The sequence below is a fragment of the Phodopus roborovskii genome, unplaced genomic scaffold (genome assembly GCF_943737965.1).
Source record: "Phodopus roborovskii unplaced genomic scaffold, PHOROB, whole genome shotgun sequence".
Lineage (NCBI taxonomy): Eukaryota > Metazoa > Chordata > Mammalia > Rodentia > Cricetidae > Phodopus > Phodopus roborovskii.
Genome location: NW_026125278.1, coordinates 13,970,092 through 13,987,926, shown reverse-complemented (window position 1 = coordinate 13,987,926; position 17,835 = coordinate 13,970,092).

The following is a 17,835-nucleotide window of genomic DNA, read 5'->3' as shown; positions in this document are numbered from 1 at the left end:
TTTTTATTAAACCAAATCAGCATGTCCCTAAGGCAGTCAAGGAAGGACAGAGACACATCTTCACAGAGTGTGAACAGATATCCCACATTTCCCCATTTTGTCTAAATAGAAGGGATAGGTTTTAACTCTAACACAGTTATATACAATAAGTATCAATTAAGAGCCTGAGCTCTGGGAAATTTTCAGGTCTGTGGTGTGGCAGGTGTTTCTACCTATTCTCCTGCCGAGTAGCTTGTCAGCAGCCCACAGGCCCTGTACTTGGATATATATGCCTCCACTTTGGATGCCAAATATAATGGGTCTCCTCAGTAGTGTGCATCTGACCATCTCACTGTCTGGCTGGAGAATCCCCTGCCTATTCTCACCAAGTTCCTCTCTTTCTCCCCAAAAGTCTTGCCTATTTTATCCTGCTCAGATACTGGCCATTCAGCTCATTATTAAACCAAGAAGAACGTGTCTTAGACAGTCAAGGAATGATAGAGATATATCCTCACAGGGTGTGATCAAATACCCCATAAATATTAACTTGTGAAGGGTTATGCAGGCTTGCAGGCTTCTTCATGCTATCCTGGAATATAGCCATGCTAGCATATGCCATGTAAGCCTGGGAAATTTGAATCCATGGTGGAAGAAGAGAACTGATTAATTCAATATGTCCTCTGGCCTGTACACACATGCTGTGGCACCCACATACCTATACACATGCACGCGCACACACATACACACCAATAATAAAGTAAATTATCTGTAACAAGAATCAGTCATGCAATTTCCTTAGGATATATTCATTTATGTATTTTGTTCTTTTGTCCATGTTTTGAAGTTGTCTACTAGTCATCATAACAAGGCTAATATCTAATTTTAGATTTAGATAGTATGTACTTGATGGGAGAGGTCATTCTGTATGTTTCTCATACTGGTTAATAATAAAGCACTGTTGGCCAATAGGAAAGGAAGATAGGAGGGACTAAGAGACAAGGAGGAAATAGGAAGTAGTAAGGAGGAGTCAAGATGGAGAGTCTGGAGAGAGCTGGACGCCAGCCGCCTCCCCGGTAAGAGAAGGCTATGTGAAAATACATAGATCAACAGAAATGGGTTAATAATTAAGGCAGAGCTAGCCGATAAAAAATAAGTAACCGGGCCAACAGCATTGTATCAAATACAGAGTCTCTGTGTGTTATTTGGGGCTGGCGCAGCAGCAGGACAAGACCAAGCGGCAGGCAGAAAAACCGTACTCGTTACATGTACTTCTCTGACCATTTCCTTTTCTCCCTGGAAATATTAAAATAAACTATCTCAATTTAGATAGCTCTCTTCTTTGATATATTTATTCAAATGAGTTCTTCAGTCTGCATAACTGATCCAACCACCGAAAATATTTCTCCAAGCAAAATCCTAGGTTTCACCAGTGCCTGACATACGTACCTTCATCCATCTCATCCAGTTAACTAGCGAGTCTACTACATATTGAATTCACAACCAAACTCCAAAGACTTTTCTCTATTACTGAGCCACAATCATGAACAAATCTAATTAAACAGACCTTTCTGTAAGCAATGCAATCTCTTCCACACAATGATAATAAACTTATTGAACTTTTATAATTGTGCATGAAAATAAAGTTACTGAGAGATTACAAAGGTAAATACTGTTATTGATTTGGATTGGACACCAAAAAGGAAAATATCTCAACTTTGCTAATTAATCTCCCTTTAATTCCCATTTTTCTTTGTTGAAGATTGCATTTGGCAGTGGAGATTCATACCAGTCTCTAACATTCTGTGTTTATTCCCTGTGCTCTCACGCCTGGTGATAGTATAAAATGTCTTTCTCATGCACATTGTTTTTTCTATTTGTAGACTGTAACCATAGGCTAGCTGGAATGTTGTTAAGATACAAGAAACATTACCTTCAACTATACTAAATGCCGTGGATGTCAGTATAACCCAAATGTCTGTGAAATCCTTGCCACATGTATCTTCTCACAGACAATAACTACAAACACACTTTATTTTCTAATGCACTAGGTCTTCAGGGATTTAGCAAATGGTCCTATCACAGTTTTGTGACTCTCCTGTCTATTGTTGAGTGTGTGTGAGTCTGGAACTTTCTTTTTCATATTTTCCATTTTCTTAAGAAAATAAACCATCAACACACACACACACACACACACACACACACACACACACACACGCAAATAGATAACCAGAAAATTACATACACAGTCCCATGCACACACACACACACACACACACACACACACACACACACACACACTTAGATAACCAGAAAATTGCTGAGAATTGTTTAAACCACAGAGCAAAGTAGCAGCAGAGAAAAGGCTATGTACCATCCAGGATTATTTTGGGAATCCTTCAACTTTCTCAATACACTCATTATCAAGAGTATATTCACTGACTGGCTATTTTACTGCAGTCCAAACTTTTTTCTTGAAAATTCATCTTTCTTCTCTTGACTAATCCTCTTAATTAGGCATGAGCACATCTAATACCTCTAGGCACCTAAGTTGTTCTGATACTAACTAATAGATTCCCCAGTCCTACTCTCTCATAACCCTTTAGGCCAGTGATTCTCAATCTGTGGGTCATGACCATTTTTCATATCAGATATTCTATCTATTAGATACTTAGTATATGATTCACAATATTAGCAAAATTTCAGTCATTAAATAGCAACAAAATAATTTTATGACTGGAGTCACCACAACAGGATGAACTGTACTAAAGAATCATAGTACTAGGAATGTTGAGAACCATTGCTTTAGGCTTAACACCACATGTCCAGACTTGAAGGGATACTCAACAAAACCAAAGGACATCCATTACTAACATCCCCCTTTGTAGGTTCAGCTCCCTGATCCAAGATGATATATTTAACCTAGGAGGCCAGTGCAAAGATGTGCTCCTGTGGTCATCATTTGACTGTTCCATCAGTATCATAAACTCTTTCTAGATAACTGACTGCTTAACGATGCATGATAATCTCTGTGTTGACAGAAGGATCTTGAGCTGAATTAAATGGAACCTATGAGTATTATCACATGGAGAAAAATCTTAGACACGAAAACTATGAAATCTTACTTTCATCAGCTGAGTTTGAGACATTTTATCACCTATTCCCCTGGTGTAAGAAATGTCACAAGGCTGTGGTGTGTCCCATACCAAATGTTACAGTGTGCCAGGGACAGCAGAGAGGCTTCAGCTTCTGAAATTAGTTCCACAGATATATCACGTAGCTTCTGAACTTATCCTGGAATTGGATTTTAATGCATAACTTAACAATAATGTTCAATTGAATATGGCAATTTCTATGTTATATTTCATTCTTACGAGCAAGAACACTATCTCTCCCTCCTCTCTTCTGTCCACTTCCCACACTACTGGACTAGTCTCACCATTCCACAAATCACTGATATGTTCTAGTTAATATTAAAAATTATCTTTCTCAATTCGTCAACAATTGTTTCTGTGCTCACCATAGACTAAAATCCATGAAATAGATGATCTGAACTCCTGATCACTCTCCAGCATGGTTCAGGTGGTTAGTTCCTGTAGTGGCCTGAATGAGAACTGCCCCCCCCCATCACACACAGATTCATGAATTTGAACACTTAGTCCCCAGTTGGGGTTGCTGTCGGGGGAAGTTTGGGATGTGAATGTAGCCTTGCTGGAGGAAGTGTGTCATTGGAGGCCTTGAGGCAGTTAAACACTGACAGCATCTGCAGTTTGTTATCCCTACTTCAAGCTGTGAGCCTTCAGCTTCCTGTTCTTTGTCCTCAAATTACTACTTTCTACCATGTTTCCTTTTCACGATGGACTTTTAACCTATTGAAACCATAAGCCCAATAATTCCTCTATGCATTGCCTTAGTCATGGGGTTTTATGGTAACAACAGAAAAGTTACTAATACTGCCCCACCTTACATATGCACAGCTATTCTAAACTCCCTCTGAGCTTCCTATTTCTGTACTTGCTTATTACAATAGCCTGTCTCATAGGTATCATGTTTGTCTTAACTGGATACTTCTTTTCCAACATAGTTCTCCTAGGTTCTTTAGGAAGGACATGTAACTCATTTTTTCCCAAGGTCATTAATCTTTCCTTTTCAGTCTCCTTAACTAAATTCCCCATTATCATCTTTATCTGGCTTCACAGAAAGGCAACAACTGTACCCTTATGTTTTGGTTTCTGTATCTACAATTGCTTTAAGTTGTTTGCCGTCATACCTATGTACTACTGTTTTTCACATCACTACTTATGGGAATCAAGAATATGTCAGTATTAAAATAAAATCTTATGAAGTGTGAACATGCACCACAATTGTATTTCATTTATTCCCACTAAATCCTTATAAGCAGGGTGAAAAAGAAACTTTATATTAACCTAGATTTTTGCAAGAAAAAGTCAATAACATTTCAAGATCCTTGTCTAAAAATGAAGTTTGTTAAATATAAACCAGGATGACCTTGAAGTCCAAGAAATCTGCCTACCACTGCCTACCATGTAATGCAGTTAAGGCTGTGTGCCACCATGCCCGACTTCTGAAACAGCTATAATACAAGAAAGATCTAAGCAAATTGGCCAGAGGACAATTTACCAATACTTTTCCTAGGATGGTTTTGTTTTATGTAAGAAATATATGATGACTATGGTAAGAATTCCTGGAAAGTAGTATCTGAGACATATTTTTAGATGTGAGAATACAACACGGTTCGTAAGGAATACCCTCGGAATTAATGCCACACAGAACATGGGTTAGGATTGCACAAGAGAGAAGTAGACACCAGAGTCCTGACTGGCTTATCGCAGGGGGTGCTCTGGCCATGACGCACATGGGGGAAGGAGACACTAGGCAATGAGTACTTTGTGGCTGAGGCTACCTGGATGGGGCCAGTGGCTGAAGCTCATCTTGGCAATAGCACTGCTGTAGCTAAAGTCACTTTCACTATGGAAGGATCTGGGTGTCAAGTCACAGTGTCCGCCACAGCTTATACAATCCAGCCCAGTTCCAAGACATGGTGTCAGGTGGAGCTAGTTTCTTTAAAAAGCCCTTTCTTACATGATGAACACTGGTGACTCATAATAATCATGTAATACCACCCACATTTCAGTGGACTTGGTCTGTAATAACAGAGAGAAATCATTCTTTAGTAAATGTGTCAATCAATGACTGAGAGAAGCAGTATTTTATAATGCTGTCACAGGTCTGCATGATAATCCCTGGTGTCGGATTTCGCTTTTGCCTAGCTGGAAAAAACTAAAATATTCATAAATTCGCATGAAGCCAGATGGCTTCCTACTGAATATGCATTTAAATGATCTCTTTACATTATTTATTCTGAGAAGTGCACAAAATATACCATCATCATGGCACAGACTGCTAATAAGTTTGTTGAAGAAAGGAATCAGGAATAACAGGTGTCCAATGCTAACTGTGTTTTACACAGAACCTTGATTTCACATGTGTTTGTGAGTTAGAGTAAAATCAATATAGTTATTTTATTAGTCCCTGAGATGCTCAGAATATTAAATAAGGTGTTTGAGAAAGGTGAGACTAAAACTTTTCAATTACGATTTTAATTTTTTATTTAAGTTTTTCATGATTACAATTAAATGAGAATTTTTAAATAATTTTCTTTGGTCTCTAAAATTTCACATGTTTAACACTTAAAGGGAAAATGTCATGCTTATTAAGTTAACATTTTTAGAGAATGTACACTTTTCCTTTTCCAGGCTGAAATTGCATGTGGAATTTTAAATGAAAATGCAATTTACACATTGGAGATAGTTTGCAGATGTATCCTGCTAAAGCAGGGTAGTCATTTCTGTTTGTAACTTACAAGGTTTGGTTCTCATGTGCATGTGAGCATAGGTTCGTGTTTAAGTACACATGCGTGTTTGAAAGCCAGAGGACAATCTCGGAAACACCATGCAAATCCTGTGAGACAGTGTCTCACTCAAAGCTTGAAGTCCACTGGCTAATGCCAATCTTCTGGACAGCAAACCCTATAAGTTGTCCTGTCTCTTCTTCCCCACTTCTGGGATTATAAGAAGGCCACTGCTTAATGCTTTCATATATGAATTCTGGGGATCAAACTCAAGTGTGCACACATTTGAGGTGAGCACATAACTGACTGAGCCATCCCCAAATCCCTGGGTTTTCCATAGACAACATCTGTATCCCTTTTAAGATTTTACCACTGCATGTGCATAGACCTCTGTTCCATGCATTTAAACCTTGTGATTGGCCACCATTGTGTTGGAAACTCCGCTGGACAGACACATGCTCAGAAATCAGCGTGTGTCTGTTTATGGAGGCTGCCTCGACTCACTGCAATGTACTTTCTCAAATACGTGGCCATGTGTTCAAGTTCATTGCCCTTGGTAAATCATAGTCTAGAAGTTCTTTATGGCCTGAGATAAATGCACTGGCCCACCGAGTCTTTGCATTTGCTTCTATCTGGAGCCTAGAGAGGTGTTGCTCTTTATTAACAACATTAGATAAATTTAAACCTGCCATATTCTCTAGCCCACCAAGTACTTCATAACTGGGTGGGGTGACTCCATAATGATCAATGATTTCTCATGGTCCTTGCTTTACTTTTTCTTTCTTTTCCTGTCTTCTACACCAAGGCAACCTGCACCCTAGTTCCTTTTGGTTGGAATAAAGTGTAACAGGCTTACTTCTGGGTGAACTCTGCTTGATACATATATTTAGGAAGATCATTTGAGTGTATAAAAGTGCTCCTATGAGAATCCAAACACCTAAAATTCTATGTTGCTCTCTGATTTCTCAGAATGGATGTTCAAAAGTTGCTTTTGAGAAATGCCTTAGAGCAAAGAGTAGGACATACATATTTTGCCTGTATTCCTGGTATTGAGAGTTATCCTAAAATGGTTTGCACACAAAACCTGTTTTTTTTTCCCAGTGTTCTTCAAACATGATGAGTTTTATAGTTCACATAGTGTTAAAAATGAAGAATTCTCATTTTTTAAAATATCAACTATTGCCTTGGTGTGATTATTTTCACTAGTGATTGAATATTTTTGTTAGTAGAGATGATTGAGTAAAAGGGATGGTGTCACTAAATGACGGATTTATAGGAATATTAGGACTGTGGAATGGAATGACCTAAAAATGTTCCATTTATGAAGTGAATAAATAAAAGGGTCAAGGTACAAATGTAGACCATACTCAGCCCTTCTAAAAATAAATCTAAGAGAGATTAGATAGTTCATCCACACAATGTCCAAGGGAATGGGAATACAACACATTAACTATTTTTCAGAGAAAGTCAAAGTAGCATATATGCACAAAATTATTTTCACTGAAAAGATCGGGGCCTAGAAAATGAATTTATATAGTCTCTTCCATAGCAAGCTCATATGAGATAGATAAATCAGATAGACACTGCTATATACTCTGACTTCAAACAATCAAATAAATTTCAAATATTAATTGTGTATCAGTCATCTCACCAATGTGTGACTAGAACTACATAAAAGTAAAGGGTATCCTCAGAGTAGTCAGCTAAAGTTACTAGGAAAGGCTACTTTGCTGGGGAAAATCCCTCAGAACTGAGCTAAAGAAAGGTTAACAATGGTTTTGGCTTTGTCCTTGGGTGGGGAAATTCTAAAGAAGGGGTACTTTGGGTCACCATCAACTTCATATTGAGCTCTGTAGAACTGCATGTAGGCAGGGATGGAAAACCTTTTCAGGGACATAACAAATAACGACTAGGAGCTTTGAAATTTCCTCCTACCTGAAAAGTTAAATTTAAAAGCTTCAGCTTATAAAAGTGTATTTTATAGACACTTTTAAGAAAAATTTCAGCTGGGCGGTGGTGGTGTTTTAATCCCAGCACTTGGGAGGCAGGAGCAGGTGGATCTCCATGAGTTTGAACCCAGCGTGGTCTACAGAGCGAGTTCCAGGCCAGGTAGGGTAGTTATACAAAGAAACACTGTCTTGAAAACAGCAACAACATCACCAAAACAAACAAACAAACAAAAGAAAAAATAAAAAAATCTAGGAAATGTTTTTGTTTAGACGTAAACACCCCCTCCGGTTTTGACAAGAATTCATCAAGCATGTGGAACTAAAGCCTCTCTATGAAGACGGTTCCGCTGATACAGAAATGTCACTGCAGGGGCTACTGTTGTGTGCACCTGTGTTTGTGTATTTGGCTTCTCTGCACAAATGTCTTCTGTCAATAGCTCTTAGAAATAACATCTCAACAATCAAAATATTTTCATAAATATATTTTATAGTGCATCAAAATTAGCTAAAACGATGGCATTGTCTTTAACGTTGTTCAGACAATGAAAACAAAAATATAATTTTTCAGGCTAAGCAAAGGCTCAACAGAGGAAAATGTCCAAACTGGACAGTAATTTGCTGCTGTCCCTAATATCACCATGAGCTCAGTGCCATCTGAATGAAACTCAAAGTCACGAGAACAAACTCAGGTGGTGGAATCTGAGCTGGTTTCATTAGAGATGTTAGAGATGATTTTAAAAGTGAAAGGAAAAAAATCCTTCCAAATGTGTGAAAACATGTTGTCTGCCAGCTATGCTGTCTAGGAGCTTCTGATGAAATCATTTAAAACGTGTTTAAAAGGCACATGAAGGCCCCCTGTGACTAGGATAGAAATCTCATGAACCACATCCTTATTTCTAATAATTATGTTCTTCCTTTCATGATAATGAGATAGATATCCAGCATCAAAAATTACATCTCAAAGATAATCCCTACAGATTTAAGTAAGAAAACTCTTAATTTCATTTTCTTCTTTTAAAATTATGATGTCTTTGCTTAAATCACTCATCTTCCTCAACGTTTCATGAATTTGCATGTAATTTACATGTTCCTCCCATTCATCAAAAGCTGGCTCCTGCCCTCCCTTTCTTCTGTCTCTCCATAACTATGGTCTTCTTCACTTTTCTGGCCTGTATTGGCTTAATGGGTTTTCCTCTTGAAGCTTATTATCTTTTGTGATCATATTTCACACCATTGCTGCCACATTATGTATAATCCCTCTGTCATTTGGTATTTATGACTGTGCCTAACTTAGCCTCATCAATTTTTACTCTCAAGAAAAAAAAAAATCAGAGATGAAATTTAAATTGCTTTGGTCCCATCAGTTTTGTATAATTTGTTTTACTGTGTAGAGCAATAATGGAAATTTTAATGAACGTCATCTTAATAATTTCTCTGAATCCTCTGAAGTAATATAATGATCTAAATAGTGTCCAAGCTCTCAATTTATCATATGTTGTAGACGAAATAGGGTTTTCTTAAAGTTCTTTAGCCGCTAAGATTTTTAATATTTCAGAAGTAATGGGATTTATTTATGTTATTCTGAATCTGTTACCAGTCCAGCTTAGTTCCTCCCCATCCCTCAGGAGTCATCACTAATCTACAGTAAGTAAAATTCTCAAACTATACACTATATGTTATAAGCTCTGCAAGCTGTGTGTTATGTCTTTTAAGGGCAAACTATGAACACAGAACTTTTTTTGGAGCTTTGTTTTGTTTAATCTTAATTCAACTCATTCTAAGTACAGAGATTCTAACATTGTTGAACAGTGTTAGGTTGTCTTTGGAGGATCCACAGATGAGTGTTCTGCTCGTCTAACATACAAGCTATTTCATAGCAACATGAAATAGTTGCTTCATGGATTGTGAAAGATATTCAGTTTCAGAAAGCTACTCCCCCCCCCATGGATTCATATGTAAAGTCCCACAATATAAAAAGTGGATTAAGGTAACTATTCATGTGTTTCAGGATATTTGTTTACAATGTTAACATGTGTCTCTGCCCAAGGGACATTTGATTGGTTTATTGAAGAGCTAAATGGTCAATAACTAGGCAAGGAAATAGGTGAGATTTCCCGGGTAATGTGAGAGAGAAACTGGGAAGAGGATTCTAGGAGAGGATTTGACTAGCACATTCGGGGCAAAATGTATATGTCACACTCAGAAAAGGTAACTGAACCATGTAAGGGGATGGTTTTTCCTCCCGCCACTGGACTTGTCCCGCCCCAATTAACACACAGAGACTCTGTATTTGATATAATGTTGTTGGCCAGGTGCCAGTTTCTTATTGGCTAATTATTAACCCATTTCATTTAATCTACGTGCTTGCATCTTACCGGGGGAATGGGGCCTGCGTCTGGTCTCCCCAGTCTCTCCATGCTGACTCCTCCTTACTACTTCCTCTTTCCTCCTTGTCTCCTAGTCCCTCCTATCTTCCTTTCCTATTGGCCAACAGTGCTTTATTCATTACCCAGTATGAGAAACATATATACAGAATGGCATCTCCCATCAGAACAACATGGCAGATTGTTGGTTAAGAACATAATTAAGTTATAAAAACTAGTTGACAAAAGCCTAATCTGAGGCCAAGCTTTTATAATTAATAATAAATCTCTTATTTGCAGGCTGGCAGTGTAAAGATAGTCTGATGAGAGAGTTTGCTACATTTGGTGTTCAACATCCAGGATGTGAATCCACACACAGCCCGAGGAAGCTAAAAAGAAAAAGGTTAAGAGTAGGCTTGATGCTTGTGATATACAGAGGCATGATGTTTCTAAGAGGCCCTGCCTGCTCTTAGAACCTGTGGATGGGGTTTATAAGCAGCAGGCAGCAGGCTACATAGTGACAGCAGATTAGATAGAAATGCCTACTGCACGCTGGAGACAGAAACTTTCCAGAGGGTAAGGATAGACTGGCTCCAGGTCAGGACCAGCAGGCTTGAGTCTTTACTCAAACTGACCTGAAACAGGGTGGAGGCAGCTGTCAGGCCAGGTGCTAAGCAGAGCCTCATGGAAGAGGGCTTAACGGACACTTAGCAGGCTAAGCTTTGGCTCACACAAAGAATGGTGCAGATGTGCAAAATGTCAGGCCCCGGCTGAGAAAACTTGTAGACAGATACAGTAAGCTTAGATGCTGAAGAAAGGAAAGAAAATGGGCATACACAGTCACAGAAAAATAAATAGTTTGAAAATGATGATGTCTTCAAAAAGGGAATAATGTAATATAAAAAGAAAAAGCCACATAAAGATAGGAAATACACAGGGTGCCTGGATCCTGTATGGTGCTTTTGTTGACTTTAATTTCTTTTTTAATGCTAACAAACAAAAAAGAAATAGCTGCTGAGAAACATATGATTGTGGATTCTGCTAAATTAAACCAACCTATATATTTAACAATGACTTAACTTCCGAATTGAAATCAGAAAATACATTGCACTGGGAGAGAGGTTTTGCTTTTGTTTCCACGGGAAACAAGAAGCTATGTTTTTGTTTTTTTTTCAAAGTTAATGAAGACCAGATTTGACCTCCTGAAAATCTTGGCTTGAGAGAGGTGACATGTAGTCACTATTGGAAGAAGATGCCAGAGCATTACCTGTGAGCCACGGCATGTGGCAATACATAGATTAATAGAAGTGGGTTAATGCAAATGTGAGAGCAAGTTAGCAATAAGCCTGAGTCACTGGCCAAACAATTATAATTACTATTAAGCCTCAGAGTGAGTATTTTAAGTGGCTGCGGGACCTGGTTAGTATGCACAAAAGGTTTCAGCGATAGGAAGTGTCTGATTTTCATTTGCTATGGCCCTCAGGAAGGTATCTTAGATTTAAACCTGGTGCTGTAGAAAGCAGGCATTATGATTCTGCCCAAGAGAGATTTTGGCTGGTTGTATCTAAACCACCATGGGTGAGAGACAGAATGGGAAAGAGGGTGGGTGGAGTGAGAGAGGGGAGACAGGAGGAGAGCACAGGGTGGCATCATGGGAAGAGAGAGAGGGAGAACGTCTCTATTATGAGAAGCTTTTAAATGAAACACTTCAATGCCATATTCTACAGATCGCTGAGCATTTGAGGACAGTCTGTCTATTGGGTATAACTGAGTGGGCAAACCTTGTTTCTAGTTACTTGTCTTAAGCTTAACTCTGAAAATATATAGGGTACTACATATGGCTTATCCCTGTAATGAATTACATGACTACTTAGCATGACTATAATTAAGGAGGTTGATCATTTATAAGATGACTCTCAACTTGTCTTCCTCTGTAGTCTACAGCAGAGACCTTTGCCTTTCACATTTAAGACAAAGATTGTGACAGAGACTCACCGCCTGCCCCAAATCAGTGCTAATTTAAGTCTTTTCATAAAAGAGAGAAGAGAGAGAGAGGAGAGAGACAGAGAGAGAAGGAAAGAATGTTAAGAATATTGTTTAACAATTGTTTTAATTGTTATTTTTGTTTATGCTCTGGAATATTTGCTTAATGATGCAAAGATGTGCTTGATTAAATGAAGTTCACTTGCGCTCAGTAGGCTGGGTCAGCAACTAGCTGACAAGAAGTGGTAGGCAGGAGCCAGCAGGGAGACACTGGAGAACTTCTGGAGGGACTTGAGGAGGAGAAGGTAAGCTATTTGATATTCAGCCTCTCTGAGGGGCAGAATTCCACCTCGACCTTTGAGTTTTGAGTTCTTTAGAGGGACAGATTTAACTCGGTTCTCCCAGGCTGTGGCTCTTGTGGCCTAACTGTGCCTGATAGCTGCAGAATTGCAGCTGCTGATTCAGGCAGCTGTGGCTTAAAAGCAGCAACAATTTTAAAAGAGAACAACAAAAGATGCTACAGGGTGCAGCGACTATAGATTATCTTTGATACTATGTATTAGAGACAAACAGTAATGTTAAAAGGAAAACCAAAGTTTTCAGAGGTTATGACTGAGTATGTAAATACTTGGTGTATCCTATCAAATTATCCAACTACTTGGCCTAAAGGAGAGGATCTCTGCCTAAGGAACTCAGAGAATTCTGGGGCCACAAAGTGTATTTTCTGTTGACTCACTGAGTCACATGCAGTGACTCCAAGGGGATCACGGTTGGGTTAAAAGCACCAGCCACACTAATCCAAACTCTTCATTGTCCTTTCCATCTCGATTCAGGATTCCAAGAGCATGTGTGTAGAATTTCTGCTGTTAGCTACTGAGCCCAGCTCCGTAACTGAAGTGTAAAACGGAAATATTGGAACTAGTGAAATGCGCTTCTGAGTGGCGGACCGCTGAAATGCATGGCCCGCTCGGAGGATACAGATACTCTGAGCCTCGGGGCAAATGCAAAGCGCACAAGGAGGTGATGGGGAGGAGTGAATGCTTGCCAATGGCCTGGCAATCCTGGCTGCCAGCTTTCCTTGTGGAAGAGTACAAGGAGACGGAACAGAGCAGAGGTGGTACAGAGTGATTCTTGAGGGCACCGAGCAAAGTGCCACCGCGTAAACACCCGGCACACCAGCTCAGCGTCACCCGTAAGCACAGACTCAGTACCTCATGATGCTCTTCCGTCCCATGGCCTGGAGTGTGTGAACAGGTAGGTTTGGAATTCCTACGAACTTAAGGATAGCCCCCGTTGGCTTCCACATCTTTTGAGGGCACAGGACTCCTCAGGAGAAGATTGCGCAGCCTGTGGTGTTTCTCTAGCACTGGTGTCTAGGGAACAGGGACACAACTACTGAATCAGTTCCCTGCCAAGCCTCCCAAACTTGTTTGTCTCAACTATCTACACATAGTTAGCTACATGTCCACGAATTCTCTGCCAACCAATGTAATGTGTCACATTTCTGATCCTTTAAATAATTTGTTGTTCCTGAGTGAGATTCGTTTTTTAGTTTCAGGCACAGTCTTGAATGAATAATTGGCAATTGAAAACTAGGATTCAATATACATAATATTAATACATTTTGCTTTTTATCTTCTGGTTGTTTGTTCTATGGGAGAGGAACTTTAGGCATGGAAATGATTGCCCAGAACAATATTAGTAATTTATTGTAATAATAACAGTGTTATTCCCTTAGCAAGTCAACTGTTAGGAAGGGAGATGAAGGCTCAAGGTGGATTAGTAGTGAAGTTTGTACTATACTAACAGTGAAGTGCCTGGATCTAGACTTCAGAATGTGATCTTCCTCCTTTCTAGTCCTCTGTCCTTATCATGGATTCTTTCATGCAGTCTGCATGGGCTCCAAGAGCTCTTTGGATGATATGAACAGTACATGTTCAGAGTGGACAAATCAGTCAACTGATAACTAAGAAGTATTACCCTGGCACTAACAGGCCCCAGGCATGATTGAATTTATAGTCCTCATATACTTTATTTCATGCTCATCTACCAAGAAACATGGTGCTCGTTTTATTTGTTTGTTTGTTTGCTCTCCCAGTTAGGAGTGAGGATGGCTATGTAGGCTTCAACAACAATGGCTCCTCTCACTGGTAATTACCCAAGGCCTATCACATCAGCATGTTTGCATATGAAGGCAAATGTAAGGGCAGATATTATAGAGGAAAGAGCATTGACAAATAAGGACATTGTGGATTGCCCTTGTTTATGCATATAAATGTTTAGTTTATAATGAAATAAATTATATAAACTGGAAGTTTCAGGTTTCTTAGGCAGTGTAAACCTCTGGAACTCACTATGTAGATGAGGTTGGCCTTGAACATGTAGTAATCTGCCTGCCTCTGTCTCCTGACCGCTTGTTTGGGTTAAAGGTATCCTTACCATACCCAGTGCCAAATTAACTTTTGAAATGACTGTTTCAGCTGAGACTCATCATTAGAAAACCACTGCTTGCCAACTGGACAACAATGTTATGGTTATACAAAAGAAAGAACAATCACCATAAACTGTTACAAGTTCTGGTTTCTTATCTTTGTGGCAACTGTTGTCTTTCCTCCCAAGCAGATGAAGGTATCAAACACCCTGGCCTCACTGACACTGGGAATATATTAGTAAGTACTCACACAATGAATGAATGATCTAGGTTTTCAAGTCTAAATTAACTCATTTTAAATATGATGGAAACTTTGTTTCAGATGTCTGGGCTGTATTTCACAGAATACATGTTTTTTTATAAGATAAAGGTGAAAGTAGAGTTAAGGTTAATATTTGTCATTTCGTCTTGAAAGCATCCTCTTAAATATGTATGAAGAAAGCAGTATAAAATATAAATAGCAGATGCATAAGGGGAGACTGGGATAAATAAATCATATGAGCTCAAAATGAAGGAATCGGGGGAGAATGTAAATGGACGCATTGGGTGTTAGAGCAGCGTCGTCGCCGTGCAGATGAATAAGGTGGAAAGTGGGTGCCAGTAGGACTTGAGGTCCAGTCAGAAAGGGGAGACTTGGGAAAATAAGATGCGGCTAAATCCTTCTGGCATTTTAAAATGTGAGATCAAGTGAGGCTGAGAGGAAATACTAGTAATCATAAATTTCCTCAGTTTTTACCTGTGTTATAAACTGTCTGTGAAGAATCGGATTGTTTACTATTAAATTACGTTTTTCATATTTAATTGTATAGTGTGTGTATGTGTGTGTGTGTGTCTATGTGTGGGTATGTGTATGTATGTATGTGTGTGACTGTATGTATATGTGTATGTGTGGGTATGTTTGTGTGTGGATGTTTGTGTATATGTATGTGTATGGATGTGTGTCTATGTGGGTATGTATGTATCTACATGTGTGTATATATATGTGTGTGTGTTGTCTCTCTATGTATATTTATGTATGTATATATGTATGTATATGTTTGTGTGTGGGTATGTGTGTGTGTGTTCATGTGTGTATACATGTGTGTATTTATGTGTGTATATGTGTCTCTCTGTACCTCTGTATGTATGTATGTGTGTGCGCATGTGTATATATATATATATGTATGTGTGTATGTATGCGTGTGTGTGTGTGTGTGTGTGCGTGTGCAGAGGCACATCCATGTCAGTTAGCACATAACGATGTCAGAGGATAATTTGCGTGGGCTGGTTCTGGTTTTTCCTACAACCATCTCCTTTCACAGGGTGCATTCTGGTCCTCAGACTTGGCAGTAAATGCCTTAACCTGCTGAGCCACCTCACCAGCACAGAAACTATAATTTAGAGAGCCATATTTATTTGGATAATTTTTCTTAATTTTTCAGATTGATACATGTTTTCGTTATGGTGGTTTTGTTTTCAAAAAAGTGATCCATAACGTAAGTCTCCCTCCTTACTTATACTTCTTTGGAAACACTACCACAGACAGACCCGGAGGTGCTTCCCCTTGGTGATTCTAAATCCAGTGCAATAAACAATGGACGTTAACCGCCGGCATCAGAGTAACACGTGCCTTCTTTCTGCTGAGTTGTCTTTTATTTTGGAAATATAGTTTCTTTTATCAACTTATAGATGAACACACATTTGAGTTGGTCTCCTTTTATAAATTAGTTCTAAGCTCTAGACCAATAGTTCTCAACCTTCCTGACTCTGTGACCCTTTAAGTTCCCCATGTTGTAAACCATTTCCACTGCTACGACAGAGCTGTAAAGCGTTGCTACTTTTATGAATCATAAATATCTGTGTTTTCCGATGGACTTAGAGACCCTGTGAAAGGGTGACCAAACCTGGAGTCACAATCCTCGGGTAGAGAATAGTTTCTCTACACTGTAGCATCAAACTCTCTTCTTCCCAGGGATTGCCACTGTGCATGCCTCTTAGATCTGGTTGTGAGGACACTGGCTATCCACACATAGTACAATAAACCTGGGTTGGTTCCTTCCTTCTACATAAAAGGTTAATTTGAAATAGATCAAGGATCTGAAAAAAATATGACCTGAAATTTTGAGTGTGCTAGAGGACTCATGAGCAATACTCTTCAGTAAACTGTCCAGCGAAGGGCTTTCTGAATAGGACTCTAGTGCCTCAGCAAATTATGAGAAACAGCATATGGAACTGCATTTATCCAGAGACTTTATGCAAAGGAAACATTTTAACAGCGTAAAGGAACAACCTGCACAATGGGAGAAAATATTTACCAGCTATTCATCCAATAGGGGATTTCTATTCAAGTGTATAAATAAATCAAACTATTAAACAAACCCAAAAACAAATAATTCAATCAATAAAATGCCAAAACAAATGGAACTGATAGTTCTCAAAAGAACTGGACAATAAACATATGAAAACTGTTTGGCATCCTTAGCAATGAGAGAATGCAAACAAAAATGACACTCGGATTCCATTTCACAACAGTCAGAATGAATAGCTTAAAAAAGGCAACAACAGATGCTGGTACAGTCTCAAGACAAAAAGAATGGTTTGCACCTATCGTTACTGCAAATTTACCTGAAAGACTCAAGTCAGTGTATTAACAGAGAGAGCTGGATACTCATGTATATTGTGGCTGTGCATGGCAGCCAAGCTGTAGAATCTGCCTACTTATGCATAGGCAGATGAATGGATGAAGAAAACGTGGCTTTTTTGCATGATGGAGATTTTACAATGACAAACAATGAAGTTGTGCCTTTTGCAGAAAAACAGATGCAACTGGAAATAGGATTAAGAAAATGCATTCAGTCTGAGAAAGGGGATAATGAAGGGAGTTAATGTGACCAAATGCATGACATAATTACTTGAAAGTTTTCATGCAGCTGAGACCCACACATCTATGTTTATTCACAAGTTATAATGAGCCCCATTATTTTATACAATAAATATATGCTAATAAAAATTGATAAAATGAAGATACAGATATGTGAAAAAAGAATGTTTCTAATACCTACTGACATTATCATTTCCTGTGAGCTAATGTGTTAACTCCCAAGTTGTAGCATAAACCGTGCACATGCATATTATGTTATTGTATGTCCCTGGAGAATCATTTCTCGTGAGCAGTGTGTGAGTTGAGACTGAGAAGTATTAAAGAAGTCAGTTTTTTCTGGGCTGGTGAATCTGAGAACAGCTTATCTGAGGAAAGCTGAATACTCCAGAGAGAATGGGGAC